The sequence below is a fragment of the Dreissena polymorpha genome, chromosome 9, assembly GCF_020536995.1.
Source record: "Dreissena polymorpha isolate Duluth1 chromosome 9, UMN_Dpol_1.0, whole genome shotgun sequence".
Classification (NCBI taxonomy): domain Eukaryota; kingdom Metazoa; phylum Mollusca; class Bivalvia; order Myida; family Dreissenidae; genus Dreissena; species Dreissena polymorpha.
The window spans coordinates 44338599-44358507 of NC_068363.1; the positions used below are offsets into that span (position 1 = coordinate 44338599).

General features: G+C 33.6%; 1 long non-coding RNA gene across 1 annotated transcript; it reads left to right on the forward strand.

The window, feature by feature from the left end:
- Positions 1-8664: 8664 nt before the first annotated feature.
- LOC127846544 (uncharacterized) lies at positions 8665-17710 on the forward strand. Its single transcript, XR_008033546.1, has 3 exons — positions 8665-9136; positions 16689-16772; positions 17630-17710. It is a non-coding gene; the product is annotated as an uncharacterized LOC127846544 (long non-coding RNA).
- The last annotated feature ends 2199 nt before the right edge of the window (positions 17711-19909 follow it).

Below are 19909 nucleotides of genomic sequence, written 5' to 3' on the forward strand. Positions count from 1 at the left end.
CGGGTGGAAATTTGCTCGTCACAAAGGCATAATACATATTTTTGCTTTCAAAAACTCCGCCATATCACAACTTATAAAGGTTCTAAAGTTTTCAAATGGGTTGTGATTGCATGTTTATGTTTATTTGTGGGTGATTAAATCTTCGCTGAATCGCACTACATTGCCTGATTTTAAGAATATTGCGAAATATGTTGGAAAAACATATAAAACCTACTCACCCTCAAGAATAATCCGTGAAATTTGAAAACATCCGGTCTGTAGCACCACAAAAATGCATCGCGAAAAAGAGGTGGCGTTCGTTATTAACGGCAATGTATAACCTTGACAAAGTCATTTATTTTATATCAATGTTAAGTTCCGATTGAAGGTTTTTTTAATATGAGAAACATGTTTATACACAAATTCTATTTTAACTGTATGGTTGGTCATTACTATAACCAGAAGTGTAAGGGTGTGATTTTTATGAATAATTGTTTTCTTTCTTGCTTGTATATATTGAAGAATATGTTGATGTTATTCTTGCAATCTTTTAAATTTAAATATCAAGATAAATGGTAAACTATAAATGTGTCATAGACACTGATGTCCCGACAAATTATGTTTGGACACAGACACATCCATTGTATATTCTACAGTCAGAGTGTCATAAAACCTACTTTCTTAACCATCATCTACACATTAAGGTCACTAAACTGTAAACATTTAAGAACGATTAAACCGTAGTTTTAGAGATAGTGAAAACGAAACAATTGGGAGTCTTTTTTCTGCATTGAAAACAAACAATAACAAAGGCCGCCCTAATTCTGTCCAAACTAATAATAGTCACAATTCCTTCTTTAACGATCATTGACACATTAAGCTCGATCAACTGTAAAAGTTTGAAGCGAGATCCATCAATAAATAAAAGAGGAGTTTAAAACAAATAAATTTCGGACCATACATTCTTTATTGTAACAACAGCAAAATATTTTTTTATGCCAAACGTGTGGCAACAATACATCATTTCTATACATTTCCCTATACATTAAGGTCATTCAGCTGTAAGAGTTGGATCCACCCAGTTGTTAAACATAACATAACATAAACTCTGTGATGTATGGGAGTATGTAGGTACGCACAGACATGTGCAATGTTTAATTCCTTACACTCATTGGAAGCACATACAACGTCATATTTCCTGTTTTTTTTTTTTCGGCATAGCTGTTTAACCCAGCTTCTTACCTTAGCTTACGTTTTTAAGCTTCCAATGAAATTTGAATAAAATTAACCCGTCAGCAAGAGACTTTTGTTACTAAAAAAGTGCATTCTACAAACAGATATCGCATTAACATAAATAAGTTATTTAAATGACTTTTTGTTTTGTGAAGTATATGTCATGCAAAGGGATACAACAGTGCGTTTTGCAACGTTTTAAACTACTTGTTCAGCACGAAACAATTTTAACTCGAATGAAAAGGCTTAACCTCACTTTTATGCTTTGCATTTCATCTCGCAAGGTATCAAGGTCAGCTCGCATTCAGTAAAATAAATCCTATATAATAGAAACGCTCTCACATTTAACAAGAATCATTAACACGATATTGACCAATTTACTAGTACTAAGCATGAGCGCGGTTATTTCCGAAACTATTAATAATCGAGTTTAATAACTATTTCCGACAAACCACTAAAACAGGTCTGTTCGAAATACGCGCGTATAAAAATTTAAAATATATACGGATAATTCGAGTGTGGCCGGTTAACCTAATAGTATATGTTTTCATTTAATTTCCATTCTTCTTTTCTTATTTCCGTTCTGTATCTATAGATATGATCATTAACATCTTATAATGCGAAAAGGGCCACGAAATCTTGCGTAACACTCCGTAATTGATTTTCGTGTGATGCAGCTACGAACTGCGCAGGAAAAGACATTCGCTATCTTTGATCTCATTGATATAACTCAATTTTTCACCAACAACAATCAACGCCGGTTTAAAAAAGATATTTCTTATTTGAAGTATTTCTAGATTCAATAGTTGAGTATGCAAACAAGGATGTGCGTTTCTTTTTTTCCAATCACAAAGGGTTTATGTGATGTGAACATGTTTACTAGCTGTATTTACATAATGTTTTTATGACTTGTTACTCTTTTCAAGTCATTATTTCAATTGAAACCCGGCCTTTGTATCAACAATCCAACCATCATTTCTAATATGATTAACAAAACACTAAATAGCTCATATCGAAATTATTACCAGTTATTCAACAAAATGTTATGTGATATCAGAATCAACATTTTTTATAGAGATACTTGTTAATCTATAAAATTGATGTTATGGTTAAGCTTGCGCCTTTGCAGAATTATATTAGTTATTACTTCTTATCCAACTTATTAGTTATTACTTCTTATCCAACTTTTGTCATGTTATACTCAAAAACAAATATAAGCACCACGACATTACATTATAAGAAATATAACCATGCCAATCTTATTTCTCGATTGCATAAAGATATAACATGTTAATCACAACCATGTTGACGTACACAGCTAGATGTGTACAAAGGAAAGATACATCAGGTGGTTTCACTGCACTAAACTATTCATAATTGTTTCTGCTCAAACTCATTAAATTGGTAAATTTCCCAGCCACTGCATTCTCAGGTGAAATCCTTCCAGATCTGGACAAAATGCTTGCATGTTACTGTTTATTATGCTATAAATATAAGTGGTTGTTTCTACATTATTGAAATTTGTATTAATGGCTTCCTGTATGTGTAACAGGCCTTTAAAGACAGCTTAAAACAAAGCTTTTACTTGAGCTGAGACATACTTTTTCGGAGCAAGTTAGAAAAGAAGACTTCTACAGGTTTACACTTTTTGAAAATAGCAAATTAAATTCTGGTACATGTGTTATACCTCATATAAAAAACTGCATCACTTCGATGCAGCAAGGTTTTTGTATCAACCATTTTCAAACTCTCATATGAAATAAGTGCTACATATCGTTTTTGAAGGCAATTCAGAAAAGCCGTGTATCTTTTATTTCTCAGTATAAATCAGCAAATCACCGAAACATAAATATTAGTACATGATTGATAGGTAAACTTGGTATTATTTAATTTTAAGAGTATGTGCAACAATACATTCATGTTACTAAGTGTAATGAGCATTCATTGTTGTATCAATTAAGTTAAAGAAAATATTTTAAAAACTCAATAGCATGTGAAAAAAACAACACATTTTTTAAAAAGAAATAGAACTTAATAATATGACTTACAATTTTCTATTAATTATTTCAACAACAAAAGACTAAGGTTCCTTAGTTTAGTAGATTTATTCAAAGACTATCGCAATACAAAATAGCTTATTTAACTTAAACACCTAATTAACTTGTTTAAGCAAGTTTGGAAAATGTATATTTATCATAAGTTATGGGAACACATTTTTTATTAACATGAATAAAGATTTAAAAGTCACTTTTGAGTTAAGATATTTATTGCTGGAATGTGTTCATTTGTGAAAAAAGCAACAGTTTAATTGAATCAATTGAATATTTAAAACTAATTCAGATTTAATTTTCTTTTGTCTTCGGTCTTCCGCAAGGTTTGTGAATTTTTTTTGTCGCCACTGCTAAATCTAGTAGACATGAATTAAGTCACATCATCTAAGTGCTGTGATGGTCAAGGTACGTATTATGAAAAGAAAGTAATCAAATTTCAGTGTTGAATCAGTATCAGTATTCTTGGCATAGCTGTGATCACCCACGTATGTCATCATTATTTTAAGTCCACAATGTTTTGAAAGCATTATCAATTCTAAATGTGGAAATGACCTGGGTTTGTACGCGTAAGTTTCGCTGGCGTCATGACATGTTCCTTTGCTGGGTCAAACTTTCCGTCTAAAGAACAAGGACCCTCTTTGGCTTCTTTTAAGCGCACTGAAAATATAAAACAATATGAATTTAAAACAGAAGTATGGCAATATAAGTATTTTCATTAAGGAAACAACTTCCCCACAAAAAGGCAGAGACGCTGATCTAAATGAATTATTTAAACCGTTAGAGATTGTCTAATTTACAAATCAGGATTAAAGTGTAAACAATAATACTAAACATAAGAAGTTGAAAGCAGAGCTTTTTATAATAGAGCCTTATAGAAACACCATCGACATATGCAAACAAGTGGTAAAATTGCTTCTCTTCGTTGATAGCTGATAGTGGTTAAACTATACAAAATGACTAAAATTGTATCATCTTTGAGCTAATACAAGATAATGCCTTTGTAATACATGCAAATTAAATGTGGACCACACAATTCATTGAAGTGTAGCATTGACAAAAATAACAACATGATTAATATAGGACTAGTGATGACAAAATTATGAATCTGCAAATAATGTAAATACAATTGTCACCCCACAATGCACTGAAATATTACGTTTTTAAGAATACCTACATGAATAGTTTAGAGCTTTATTTGACCGAGCCTTTTTTTTTAAAGCGATGACATACGTTAATCGGATTTTGGAAGTGTAAAAAGGGTATTGAAATTTCATCTTATCTGATATATCAAATGAGCAATGTTTTCAAAAGCAAAACATATCAAATTGATTTCAACACATAGACGGTAAGTGTAACATTTTGACAAATGCCAAGATTATAAATTAAGGGTGGAGCTTGTTTTGACAAGTTTATTAGATGCCTTGTTTTGCGGTCAAAATGTTAATCACAGTTTGTCTCACAATGTTTTTGTTAAGTTTTTGTAACTTAACCGATTTTTAAAAAGATCAAATCAGAATAACGCTATTTTATGCCAATTGTTTTTATTAGTAAATACAAAGCATTGTCGATAAAACATAAAACAATAAGATGTCTCAAATTCAACAAACCTTTGCAAATTGCAATGAATACTTTTTTGTTGGCAACACTTGGTTAATAGGCAGTCGTAATCTGACTGAATCGCTTTGTCACGGTCTCGGTCTGTCAAAATGACGGCTGGGAAATTTAGCCTTGTCGCGCGAAATCTCGTTGGGTCACAAGTCTCGTTTCCGTTTTGCGCGACAACGCGTTAGCTTGTTCTTCGAATCATTGAAGTTGCGCATCCCTTTGTTTGAATAGTCACTGCTTGAACTCACAACCTCCGCGCAGATATTTGACTGGAACCAGCACAGCTGAATCAAACCCTGCCTTCATACGCAACCACGTGATGTTAGCCGAGGCACTTGATACAATAATGGCGTCTTACAGTATCAACGGCAAACTATGTGTACGCCGAAGAAGAAAGTGCCAGAGAATTGTTTCCTTTGTGAAAACAAACGAGTATTTAGTTTAACCGGAGAAAAGATTCATATTATAGTGAAAACATTTCGTATTTATTAGGTCGTCCATTTAAGGAGTTTGTGTCAGCAAATAAAGAGGCACACATTGAATTAGGTATTTGTAGAGGGTGTGACGGCAAAATTCAATCTGCTTCTTAAATCGTTAAAAAATGACCTGGTGTTGAGTGTTGGCATACAATTACCAGACTCGACTCGATTTAAGCGTAGCACAGTCTCGCCCATAACCCCCAATCTGCAACTGTGAAACGAAGTAAACATGCTCCTAGTCAAACAACTGCAAGGCGCTCTCGTGTTAACACGGCGAGACCAGGTCCTTCCAAGGAGACTCAAGAAGAAGTAAAAGATAGTGTTGGTCATGCTGAACTCATAAGTGAGCATGACTATGCGGCCTCAGCAATTGGATCAGATCATGACTACACAAAAGTGTAATTAAAGCAAAACCAAATAAATCAATATACAGCACATATACATTTAATTAAGAAAAACCTACATGTCAGAATAAGTGAGTGAAATATTTAATAACATTGACTGGAAGTTTGTACATAACTTTGTTTTTGAAAACTCCAGAGATACATATATACAATGGCTTCAAACAAGAATTGTACACAGAATCTTGGGTACAAAATCTCTGTTATATAAAATGAAAATTGTTAACGACAATCTGTGTTCTTTTTGTAAAAAAAACATGAGGAAACCTTAACTCATCTTTTCTGGGAATGTGAACACATTCAAACCATTATCAACTATATAAAACATTCAATGAATCTAAACAACATCAATTTGCCCAACATTTCTTGCCAAGATGTTCTACTTGGGATTTGTTCTGAAAAAATGACCCTCATTAATATTTTATTTCTTGAAATGAAAAGGTATGTTTTATCTGTAAAAAACATAGTAAAATCCCAACAGTACGAGGGCTAAAAAAGAGTTTTCAACTAGCATGGGAAATTCAAAAGCACACCATTTGCCAAGGATCGGAATTTCCAAAGTGGTCAGTTGTAAGATTATTACTCAATGAACCCATAACTTAAAATGTACTTGCTTTACATTGATGTGCACTGAAATGAATGATTTCAACTATACGTTTTATGTTTTCACATATTTTTTTTCTTGTTCAAATCTACACTTTCTTTACCATTTACAAAAGAAAACAATAATATGTGTAGTACAAATCTTCATATTAAGTATAAATAACCCTGTGTTATATAGAAGGTATAGTTGCTACTTGTATTTTCTGTGCTTTCACAAAGTTTTTCATCTGCTATGTATCGATGTATACATGCATACATTGCACATTGCTAAATACAAACTTGCATCCGCTGTTTATAAACGTGCAAATCATTTAGTTGTATACACAGGTTGTATTTAATTGCTATTAACACATAATGTTTGTAAGGTATGGAGTAGGATGGCCTCGACCTACACATACCTATTGACGAGGTAAATAAAGTTTTCGTATTTCAAAAAAAAAAAGATCATGACTACACAACAGTTTTAGTCACACATATAATATTAAACCACATGACAGTCATGCAAAGCCTACAAAAACTGCCATGGACATTATCAAGCAGCATTTGCATGATAAAAGTGAAAACGCTAAAATAGTGGACGAAATAGTTGATATAGTAGCCAATAACAAGGCTTGTACGAATAACTACTGATAATAATTTGCTTCTTTATTTATATTTTGTACTATTTTATCTACTTAAATCTGAGTGATTATTCATGATTTTTGTTAAATAGAAAACAACCTGGCTTTCGAAGTTTTACTCATAAAATTGGAAGTTTTGAGTTTTCATACAGATAAACAGTCTTTTTTATAGGTATTGTTTAATTTAAATTTAGTTTTTCATGTATATTTTTGTAGTGCTATTATTATTTTGAAATAAAATATTTAATTGCACTTAATATTGTGTATCTTCCACTTCGAAGTGTTGATTATCAGAAGTTTTGAGACAAAATCTGGTAGTAAATTAATTCATTTAATCCCTGATTTATAAAATCATTATCTATATTAAATATAAGATAAGGGTTCGATAGAGATGAATTTTATCATGTGAAGCTTTGGATGCATAATAGTCTTATTTTTATATCAACCACTCACTGCATTTATTCAAAGCTACTTATCTAATAATTCGGTCATCAAATATGTAAGTAACATGGAAATGAATTAAAAACACTTTCAGTGGTATTGTACATGTATTCAGCATTATTGTGTTTGTTTTGTTGGTTTCAAAGTCACCATGTGGATTTGTGTCACATATTTAATATCAAGGTAGAATGAAAACATGGGCTTAAAATAGCAGCAGGATAATGATATTGTTTTACAAATTATCTTAACTGGTGTTGATTCAGCAAATGAAAGTTAAAATAACCCCTGATGGTTTGTACGTATTCTTTTAAGGACCAGCTATGAAATTAAACAGATTATGTCCCTCTTTTACAATAAACGACTTCTGTAAATTTTAATTAATTTATTTATTTACTTAATATGCCTTTCGGTCTATTGTAGACATCATCCAAACGAGTTCAAGCAATATTCTTGGCACAGATCAACAATGTCTGCACATGATTTAGCAGCATTCTTTTGAAAAAGAAAAATGATTCACAGTTGCTGCAGAATGGGGAAAACATAATTCAGGAATGTTACAGAAAATATCAGACAGGTAAAGACTAAAATATGACCATACATTAACAAGCAATCTATTTTTTTAATTTGCTAAACTTTAAAAATTGTTGCATGTGCATTTTTTCGGTGCATAGAACTATAGAAGTACTAAATTTCTTATGAATTAAAAATACATGAAAGTCAACTTGAATATGTTAGCAATCTGTTCTGCTTAAGTTTAAACCGTTCTTCTGTTTAGAAAATTTTCACTCAACAAAGTTGATTCTGTAGGCATTACTTAAACATTTAAACTAATAACTATATGCTATGTATATGCCTTTAATACAACTATATTGCGAAGTACTCCATAATATGATTTTACATTTTTTTGTAAGTTTATGATAAGAACCAAAGCTTTTCCGCTTTCAGTTATCATCATTTTTACTTTTGTGTGATGAATACAGAATTAATATACCTTCATTATTTTTCTCTGTATGAAGTGGATGTTTTATATATTGCTTTCTTTTTTTTCATTTTAAATGTTTTGTTTTAATACGAGCAAATAAAATTGTCAGTTTTCCTCTTATTTGCAAAATATCACTCTTTTCTTAAATGCGTGTTGTTGTTTTTAGCCTTCCGTTTGTCCTTGACCTGTTCTGCACGATGGCAATAGCTGGGAAAACCCATCTGTCAATAAGATTGCCCCAGTTGTTGCTGCCTATGCCATCCTCATGAATGCTAGGAATGAGAAGTTGTCAGCGTGACACAGACTCATCACAATTGTATGCATCAAAGGGCACTTGGATTACTCAGTAAGCTCTAGGTTTTACACAAGCACATTTAGTAAATACAATGATGTATGTGAGTGCAAGAAACGACAACATTGCATGGAGATTGATTTACCTATGCTGGTTGCAGTCAAATCTCTGCGCGGAGGTTTATCGCAGCATGGGTGCAAAAATGTACCATGTGCCTATAACCTACAAAGTAAACATGCATGTCAGACGCGAAGCTGTGCATAGGCAGTGTAGGCACTAGTCTGAACATCATTATGAAAAATAGAAAAATATTAAGACATTCATTCGCTCTACCATGGGCGAGAATCGCCTTACAGCGTTTACAGTGCTCTACATTCACCGGGGAAGGTGTATTGGACATTGCAAAAGTGATCAACACGTGAACGTTTGGGCGGGCGTTTATTATATAAAGTAAGGTATCTTTTACAGGTTGAAGAATGTTACTTTCTTAGAAGTTGTGAGACTGTATATTTTTACTGTAATTATTTGAAGAAGACATATATATATGTCTAAGTTGGCATTTTTATAATGGGACCATACGGAATTGGCTTTAGTGTTATCCAACCTTTATGAACAACAAAAAAAAGCGAAAAATGTCATCTCCAGTAAATACCTTACAGTATAGATGAGGAAAACACATTCGATTATTTGTTACGATCATATACCAATCATCAAGTGTGTGTCAAACTGTGTGGTAAGCACAAATTTATTCGAGTTTATTTAATTAAAAAAGTATTTAGCTTAGGAATTATTTCTTGTCGACATTTCGGTCGTACATATTTCGGACAAATGTTTTGACAAAGCCATATTCACTGGTAAATAGTTTGACCAATCTGAAAACTGTAGACTATAGTCTTATTTAAATGCACTTGAAAAAAACTCAGTCTAAAAGATTTACGGCTTCATACGGTTATGAAAACAATGGCGAACACCACCCCTCCTCCCCCCCCCATTTTTTAGGCATCCCATCATCTAGCTGCTTGTTCATTTAAGTCACAGACAATGGTTATAGATGATAAATAAATAAGTAAATGGTATATTCCGAAAGTGTTATTAAATAACATATTCCAGTGATTGTTATTTCAGACTTTGACCAAATGCCAAAGACTTTTGGTAAAATTAACAACAGTCCTTTCCACTGACAGTGACTATTCTATGGTCCTTCGAAACTTGCAAAAGTTTTGGCGAAGTCATTATTGCTTTGATCTTTAGAAGGGCTAGTTGCAGAAACTGCACATTATACACTTATCGGAAAAGTTAAAGAGTCTGACTCTGATTTTGAAATTCAAGCGCCACGGCGAGGGACTGTTAAATGGCCCGTGGAAAGCACTGCTACCTGTGTATTATAACACTCAAAATATAGGTAAGCACAGTCATCTGCCAAAACCATGATTGTAAACGTCAGTTCACATGTAGAAGTAGCTTACACAGTTAACTCCCATAGATGATCTCATAAAATAACAAACTTTATTTAAACATTGAAAATGACAATATTTATTTTCATAAGATTTTGTTACACACATTAGAACCAAGCTTACGTATACAGACAATAAAAAGAATTGACCATTTACGTTTAATACATACCAATGTTTTATTTATAAAAAAAATACTTTCACTCTCTCCGGATTTTAAAATGGCCTTTTCACATTTAGGTAAATTGACAAAATTTAAAAAAGATGTTTCATATTTGCAAATTTTCGTTTTAGTTATGATATTTGTGAGGAAACCGTAATACTGAACATTTACCATGCTCTAAAATAGCCTTTCTATGCATCTTTTGACGATTTACAAACCTGAAAATTTTAAAGCGTTGCAACGCGAAACGATGTAATAATTTGGAGAGTTCTGTTGTTGTCGTTGTACTTTGTGAAACTTCGAGGATCGCTTATATCAAGAATAAAATACATCTTACGTTGTATTAGGAAGGATGCTCGAGTGGTCTAAGGCGCAGACGTTTTACTCCAGGTCTCAAGGGGTCAGTGGTTCGAGTCCTGCTGAGGGTTACTTTTTTATGCCCCCGGATCGAAAGATCGAGAGTATATTGTTTTTGGCCTGTCTGTCTGTCATTGTGTCATTGTATGTGTGTGTCCCAAAACTTTAACCTTGGTTAAAGTTTGATAACTTTTTTAATATTAAAGATAGCAACTTGATATTTGGCATGCATGTGCATCTCATAGAGCTGCACATTTTGAATGGTGAAAAGTCAAGGTCAATGTCATCCTTCAAGGTCAAAGGTCAAATATTATTGTATTTTTTTCCCTAAAACTTTAGCCTTCGTTAAAGTTTCTTCATAACTTTTTGAATATTGAAGATGGTAACTTGATATTTGGCATGCATGTGTATCTCACGGAGCTGCACATTTTGAGTGGTGAAAGGTTAAGGTCAAGGTCATCCTTCAAGGTCAAAGGTCAAATTTATGGCTTCAAAGCGGCGCAATAGGGGGCATTGTGTTTCTGACAAACACATCTCTTGTTTAATATTAAAGATAGCAACTTGATATTTGGCATGCATGTGTATCTCATGGAGCTTCACATTTTGAGTGGTGAGAAGTCAAGGTCAAGGTCATCCTACAAGGTCAAAGGTCAAATATAATTGTATTTTTCTTTCCTAAAACTTTAACCCTCGTTAAAGTTTTGTCATAACTTTTTAAATATTGAAGATAGCAACTTGATATTTGGCATGCATGTGTATCTCACGGAGCTGCACATTTTGAGTGGTGAAAGATCAAGGTCAAGGTCATGCTTCAAGGTCAAAGGTCAAATTTACGGCTTCAAAGCGGTGCTAAAGAGGGCATTGTGTTTCTGACAAACACATCTCTTGTTCTTTTTTTAAATTGTATTCTTGTACATCAGTCTGCAAAACTAACTTTTTCGTCTGTATAGCCAATTTGGCAACAAAACATTCAACATTTCATAGCCAGAGGCAAACTTTTATAGCTGAAATGATTTATAGTTATTTAACAGTGAAAGTCTCATGTACCTCAGTGCTTTCCACAGGGTATTTTTCAGACACCCTGGGGCCATTAGGGGTGGTATAGGGAGGGCAACTCCCTGCATACGTTAATTTTGTTATATTTACTTATGACGTTATTTGGTGCGTTATGACTCTTCATGAAGAAAATTGATATAAAGTCATGATTTAAATTACATCATTTTTTAATTGATTTAACACTTTAAAGCATATATAAGCATACTCCCCACTCGATCGGTTCCCCTCCGTATCATACCGACTATCAATTACTGAATACTTACTTCTTTTCCTTTCACTATTCGTTACCCAATAATCCCATAATTATATTCCTTTTTTTAAATATGGACGATAAAAGTACTCAAGAAATTTCTAAACACAAAGTCGTCTTTTTTCTGAAGTAACAAATGCATGTTTGATGACATAACGTCAAATCGGGGCGGGGGGGGGGGGATCCCACAGAACTTATATATATCGCCTGACATGCTGTTTTCGTTTTTATACAACGTCAAATCTGGCGGGGGGGGGGGGGTCCTACAGAACTCACGTATATCGCCTGACATGCTGTTTGCGTTTTTATTCAACAATAAATACACCCACACTTTTCACGTGACATGGTACAAGTCTGCAAAGTTTTTGCGCGTTTTTTATTGAGACAAAGAAACAATACGAAATTCATGAAGCACTGTTTATTTGAAGCTAGAACTAATTCATGTTGCGTTAACATTAATATTCTGAAGCGAGTTTTGGATTACAAATTTAACTAAGCTTATTTGAGAATTCAACAAAACATTTGAAGTTGTGTATAATTGAACAATAATTTGTTAAAACGCTTTACGAGTCGAATAAATGATTTGACAACATTATTCATGAAATGCACTGTTTCCACGAGGATGTTTTGAGAGCCTAAAAGTGCTGTTGCTCTTGGAAGACTGCGCTCTCATTTGCTAATATCGATTTTCCGATACAACAACGCTCCGCCTTTAGGTGGGCTTAAGTTGGGTAAAAAGTTTTATGTAATTGACAGATGAATATATAAATAAACATAACACATTTGATTTCTCTGCAGCATCCATATAAAGCTGGTACTTACGGGTATGAATCTAAATAATATATAATATATTTTGATAAATCATGTTACTGTTATCTCGTAATTTCAGAGCTATCAATAACTTAAACTCAACCGATTTACTAATTTGACAATAAGCCTAGCAGCAAAGCGAGTAAATTTAATCAGAAATGTTAAGTAATTTAAAAACTACCAGCAGGAGTTTACACTTCCTCTCAAATCTAGGGGAGATAAATAATGTGATTACCTTTAAAAAAAATATGTAACAGAAGTAACTAAAGGCGGTGTTATTGTTAACATAGAATATTGAACATGTGAAGACTGTAAATTGATTGTTGTTTTATTTTAGAACAGTCTTTTCTGTGTTGTTTTCATCACACATCGGGCGATAGATAAACAATTGTTTAATTGCCAGAGCTGAGATGTAATTGCTTTGGTGATCAGGCAGTGTTTTTTATGGCAATTTCGAGGCCGATATTCGGCCCCATTCCCCTCAAAAAAGAGTATATATTTTCCCCCGATTTTGTAGAAAAAAATCCCATCCAGAATATTTTTTTTGGAAAGAACTCTCTTATGATAAATATTCATTTCATAACAACTAACAAAGTATATAACAAATTAATAATATAATATGATTTTGAATTATTATAAAGAGTTACATTAAATTAGTATTTCCAAAATCAGTGTACTTTTCATATGAATTTCATGCTTTTCCCAAAATGACCAGGAAAAGGCCTGATGTATCTATATATATTGTGTCAATATTTGATGATAAAAACATTTTAATTTGGTCCATTTTATTGATAAAAATGCTAACATTTGCCATTTTATCGATTAAAGTCCCAATGAGACTCAAAATGGCTAGGAAAACTGAGACTGTGCATGAAGGCTTAACTGTCTGAAACTAATGTTGCAAAAATAATTGGTATATATTTTAGAAAAAGGACAGAGAAATTCAGCTGTGAATATTACATTCATACATACATGTCTATTCATAGAAGAAATTTCAGAAAATATAAAAGAGTGCATTTTCCCCTTTTCTTTAAAAAACGACGCGTTTTCCCCTTTGGACGGGCTCCGCCACCATTCCCCTATTTGTGAAAAAAACACTGTAAGATGATGGGTTAATTTTGCAGACTGGTACATAATGTTCATATATTGCGTCAGTGGATTGACACATGTTTAGTGAGAACACTCCCGTCCCAATTGAAAGTCAAAATTAATACTGGTTACTTTGCATAATATGTTAAATTTGAATTTAAACAAGAATATCAGTGAAACTGATGGATGCTCCCCGATGATGCGCTTTGTCAATGTATGTGAACCACCTAAAAAATATATTATTAGCCTATGTGACCTTGACCTTGACTCTAGTGACCTCAAACCTCATCAAAAGTGAGAGGTCCATGCAAGGTACTTACATGCCAAATATAAAAGAGATCGGTAAAGTATTGAAGGTGCTATGAGAAACTGTTACAAAAAGCGTGACGGAAAATATATTAATAGCCTCGGTGACCTTTAGCCCAGTTGCCTCAAACCTCATCAAAAGGTAGAGGTCCATGCAAGGTACCTACATGGCAAATATGTAAGAGATCGGTAAAGTTCTGAAGGCCCTATGAGAAACTGTAAGAAAACCGTGACGGAAAATCTAATATTAGCCTCGGTGACCTTGAGCCCAGTGACCTCATACCTCATCAAAAGGTAGAGGTCCATGCAAGGTACCCAAATGCCAAATATGAAAGAGATCGGTAAATTAACAAAAACATGACGAAAAATCTATTATTAGCCTCGGTGACTTTGACCCCAGTGACCTCAAACCTCATCAAAAGGTAGAGGTCCATGCAAGGTACCTACATGCCAAATATGAAAGAGATCGGTAAAGTATTGAAGGTGCTATGAGAAACTGTAACAAGAGTGTGACGGAAAAATCTAATACTAGCCTCGGCTACCTTGACCCCAGTGACCTCAAACCTCATCAAAAGGTAGAGGTCCGTGCACGGTACATACATGCCAAATATGAAAGAGATCGGTAAAGTTTTGAAGGTGCTATGAGAAACTGTAACAAAAGTGTGACGGAAAAATCTATTATTAGCCTTGGTGACCTTGACCCCAGTGACCTCAAACCTCATCAAAAGGTAGAGGTCCATGCAAGGTGCGTACATGCTAAAAATGAAAGAGATCGGTAAAGAATTGAAAAGTGTGACGGAAGTAAGGAAGTATGGAAGTAAGGACATACTGGCAACTATATGCTCTGCCGAAATTTTATTTCGGGGAGCATAAAAAGGTTTTCATAAATAAATTTTGTTAATGAGTTTAAGATGGTGTTTATTTTAATGTATGTTTTAAGGTATGTCATTGCGTTATGCACGCGATTCGCTTAGTCAAAACCAGTCTACATAATTTTTATCCACTCAGACTTCACCTCAGTCACCCCTGGTAAAACACGGAAGCATTTGAATAATTACTCACTGCCTGATTATGTTTTGAGAATACATTAAAATTGAAGTATATTTTGAATGCTATAGTAACTTGGAATTCCAATATATTTAATTGTTAATCCATACTTTGTACCTTATGCCAAATACTTTTATCAACAAACAACCCTTTTAATATTACTTTCTGGCTAAAATTAAGGCCTGAAGAACTATGACTAGATATGTGTAAGAATTCCAGGATGATACTGGCACTCAGTGGATAGTGTTTTTGATTGCACACCCAATAACAAGGTTATATAAGTCACATGTAATTCCCCTTTTTCCGTAAAGTTTTGTAAGTAATGGTCTCTAAGTGGTTTGGGTTTAGAGTTCCTTAAGAGAGCCTTTGGTGGGGGTGATTCTGCAGTAATTTACTCAGAAGATTAAACTTTGATAAAAAAATTTAATCACTGTATTACGTCAATTTGTAAATGTAATTTTCAAGGTTATTAATCAATATTAGCAATTATTTTTATATGCATTAGTCCAATTTCAACCATGTCCAATGTACGAACTACCACTTCTAAAGTGAAACAATGCAACAAATAATTCTTTCTGCAATTAACTGAATATTTGTACTTCCAATTCTTTTCAATCATGTTTTTACTTCCAATTTTTTGTTTAAGTCAACGATCTAATCTGGTTATTATACAGCTTGCCTGTAAATAAATCATAATGCAATTCAAACTGTCCAGATCACATTTACAGGGCAAAGGGGCTCAGCTTGTTATAAAATGTGATTATAATTAATTACAATTCAAGATGCTTTCTTGACAACATGAATCTATTGCACTTACCATGTATTCTGCGCAACCATGTATAATGCGTATCCCATTTTTAAATGCCAAACTTGATGACAAAAGATTTTAATTAAGAACATTGGCTGCTTTTTACTATTGTGTAATTGGCTGAACATTTGAATCAATAACCAGTGTCACTGGATTGATAACTGTTATTTTTGTATTCAAAATATTAAGCATTTTTTATCATGAGCATAGGATACATGACATATACAGATGACTTATTTTTAGCAGATTCTCTCTCTGAAGAATACTTGATGTCCTGTAAAGGGCGGTGTTCATCAGTCAGTTTATGTGTACTTTCCGTATTGTTTTCAGTGGTCTCCCCTCGATGTATAAAGCATCAACATTATCAAATTCTCAATAATTGTCACTCTCAAAAATATAATAATACTTTGATTGCTGTATGGATGCGATACTAATACAACACTGTTGAAATTTTAATATATACTGACAGTATATATATATATATATATATATATATATATATATATATATATATATATATATATATATATATAATATTTATTTATTTAGGTCCCTAGGTTATGGACAAGTTCTACTACAAATAATGGGAGTCAGAAATTGCACCAACATGACTTTGTTAAATCTTGTAAATTGTTATTTTAAAATACACATGTTTGCTTTTGTAGGGGGCTAAGAAGATGCAAAAAGCTTTTCCCAGGCAAAAAGACAACAGTTCCAGTACCTGTGAGAGCTAGACAAGGACTTAGTAGGTAGGCTTGTACACAAATATGGGGTTCACACAAATGGCTTTAATGCTTAAGTGATGATGGGCTGCTTACTGGTATGTGAAAATTTAAAGTTCATTCCAAAATACTAGGTATCAGTTTAACTGTGTTCACAAGTCAATCACCCAGGCAACTTGGGTTTTAAGTGGACTATCATAATGGTCTATATATCAACAGATAAATCGGTGACATCCTTAAATCGACCAGTGGATACATGTACCTGGCTATCAATGATTGAGCTCATCAATTAGGGATTTGTATTGCAGGGGAAAATAATAGCACAAGGTTGCATAATCCAATCCAATGGATTTACTAAAAATCAATGGATAAAAAATCAAAACTGCAGTGAGACTAACAAAAAAATGTCTGTCTACTTGTTTTTTATTAGCTTGGCGTTTTCAGAGAAAACCCGAGGTATTATTATAGCCAGCTTGTCGTCCGATGTTCGAGGTCCGACGTCCGCGTCGTGCTTAAACCTTAACATTTTGTTAAGGTTTTGAACAATGGCTTTAAAATCAAAGTGCTTCCACCTACAACTTTGAAACTTCATACGTAGATGCACCTTGATGAGTTCTACACACCACACCCATTTTTGGGTCACTAGGTCAAAGGTCAAAATCACTGTGACCTTTATAAAAAAGAAAAATCTGACAATCTTTCATTTATTCAAAACTGCACCCGTAGCTGAGTGTGGCACCCGTTATGCGGTGCTCTTGTAAAAATACATACTAATACAAATATTTAATTGACAGCCATACCTTGAAGTGACAAGTGCAAGTATACTATACATAGTGGTGAGAATTTATTTTGATACCAATATTGTTAATAATTATGTAGTTTAGTAGTGATGTCAAACCTTCCTCAGTAACAGACAGCCTAGGCCATTCGATAGCACTTCATGAAGATATGCAGTCAATTCATAGGTAGGTTATGTTCGTATACGAACTTGTGTATATAACTGAATTGCTTTAAATGCATTATTGGTAGTTATTCCTGTCTATTTGTAGGTTTCAAATGTTCACCCATGTATAATATCCACCCAATAACTCAAATTCAAAAGAAATGACACAATAGTTAAAAACGCTTTACAGGTCACCAAGTCTGGTAGTTTCTAAAGTATTACTGACTTGAACATTTTATAGGCCACAAAAACAAGCAAGAGGACACTACCCCAAAATGTTTACGTGTCATAATAACTGTTTTCTGACCGATTTTCTGTACAATTGTACTGATTTGTATCAGTTGGAACATAAGTTTGCATTTACTGGTATAAATGAAAAATAGAGTGCACACCATGTGTCTACACATAATGATGCGCTAAAGAACTTCTTTAGCTTGCCTTTCTGCTGAATTCAATTCTTTCGCAGAAAATGAAAAATTTGATAAATAGACGCTTTTTCTTTTTCATTTTCCTACGCAAAAGCCAATAATAAAAATGAAATAAAAAGTGTAAACATTTTGACTATTAAGTTATTAAAAAAACAGGTATTAAAGTGTTTTTAAGCTTACCTTAACAAACCATGCTAAGGGTGAGCTTTTATGATAGCCTTTTGTCTGTCGTCCGTCGTGTCTTGTCAACAATTGCTATGTTAAAACTCTAGAAGCCACATTTACTGTCCGATCTTCATGAAACTTGGTCAGACGATTTGTCCCAATGTTATCTTGGACAAGTTTGAAAATGTTTCCAGTTGGTTGAAAAAAATGGGCGCCAGGGTGCGGGGCAGTTTTCCTAATATGGCTTAAGTAAAACCTTGTTAACACTAGGAGTCACATTTATAGTCTCATCTTCATAAAACTTGGTCAGAAAATTTATTTAGCCCTAATTTTCAAGTTGATCCATAAAATAATACCTGTAAAACAACTTCTCTTGTAAATTCCGGCAATTGAAATTGATGTGTTCTCAATCATTTAAAATCAAATTCATCCAGTGCAGTAAATTTCTGATATTTTTGTCCCCTACCGGTGAAACCGGAGGGGACTAATGGTTTGCGCTCTGCGTGTCCGTGAGTCTGTCAGTCTGTCACTTTTCAGGATCCTGCGATAACTTAAAAGGTTCTTCATATTTTTTCATGAAACTAGAAAACGATCGGAGGGCAATATGGAGATTATGCACAGCATTTCATTTTGTTCCTACGTCAAGAATTCTGGTTGCTATGGCAACTAATAGAGTAGAAATATTGCTGAAAATGGTGGATTCTGCGATAACTTTTGAAGTTCTTCATATTTTTTCATGAAACTTGAAACGTGGATAAATGGCAATATGGAGATTACGCATGTCATTATCCTCACGCTTTTTGAAAAGGGTGGATATATTGTGGTTTTCTCTCTCGTCCGTCCGTCCTTTTGAATGGCAACGTGGTAATCGTGCTACATGCTTACAGATGTTTCTTCCTTTTAATTGTTCCTAACTCAGCATTCACATAAAAAGCATCGAGGTTGTCCAAGGGGAGGGGGGCATGTTAGAATCTTTGGATTGCAAGCTGCTGCGCCCTTCCATTCAGGGCTTGCTGAAGCACTGGTGTTGAACTTTACGGTGTTCACATTAAACTTTGTATCCAGGCAAATTATCAAGTCAAAATTGTACTTTCATCACGCATCATGCTTTTGTCAAACCCACTTGCAAATTGTACTTTAAACTGTCCCATCCATAACGTTGTCCAGCATGGATTAAATTTCAAATGAGAAGTGATCAGCATAATGATACAAAATGTCATGCACATAAACTAGTTTCAAGTTCAAGGTCACTAGTGTTAAAAAATATACCAGATGGGCTTATCTTTTTAAACGGGCACTCTTGTTTGATTATATGTTGTAATATTTTATTCAGAAATATATTTCTTTTTGTTGACACTATAAATCTTCTCTCTTAATTGATATTGGACATGAAGTCACTTTTGTTTATTAAATTGAAATGTGCAAAATCTGATTGCTTTAATGGTTTGGCGCTTCACTACAAATCAGAGGATCGCTTGTTCGCTCCTCATCTTGGCAACATATATTATATGGGCCATGAAATCTTTTCTATATCCATTCTCCCCTTTACCTCTGATGTAAGTAGGGCAGTAACTGGCATAAGTATGGGCACTTAGTACTAGTAAACCAGATATCCTTTGAAAAGTGTG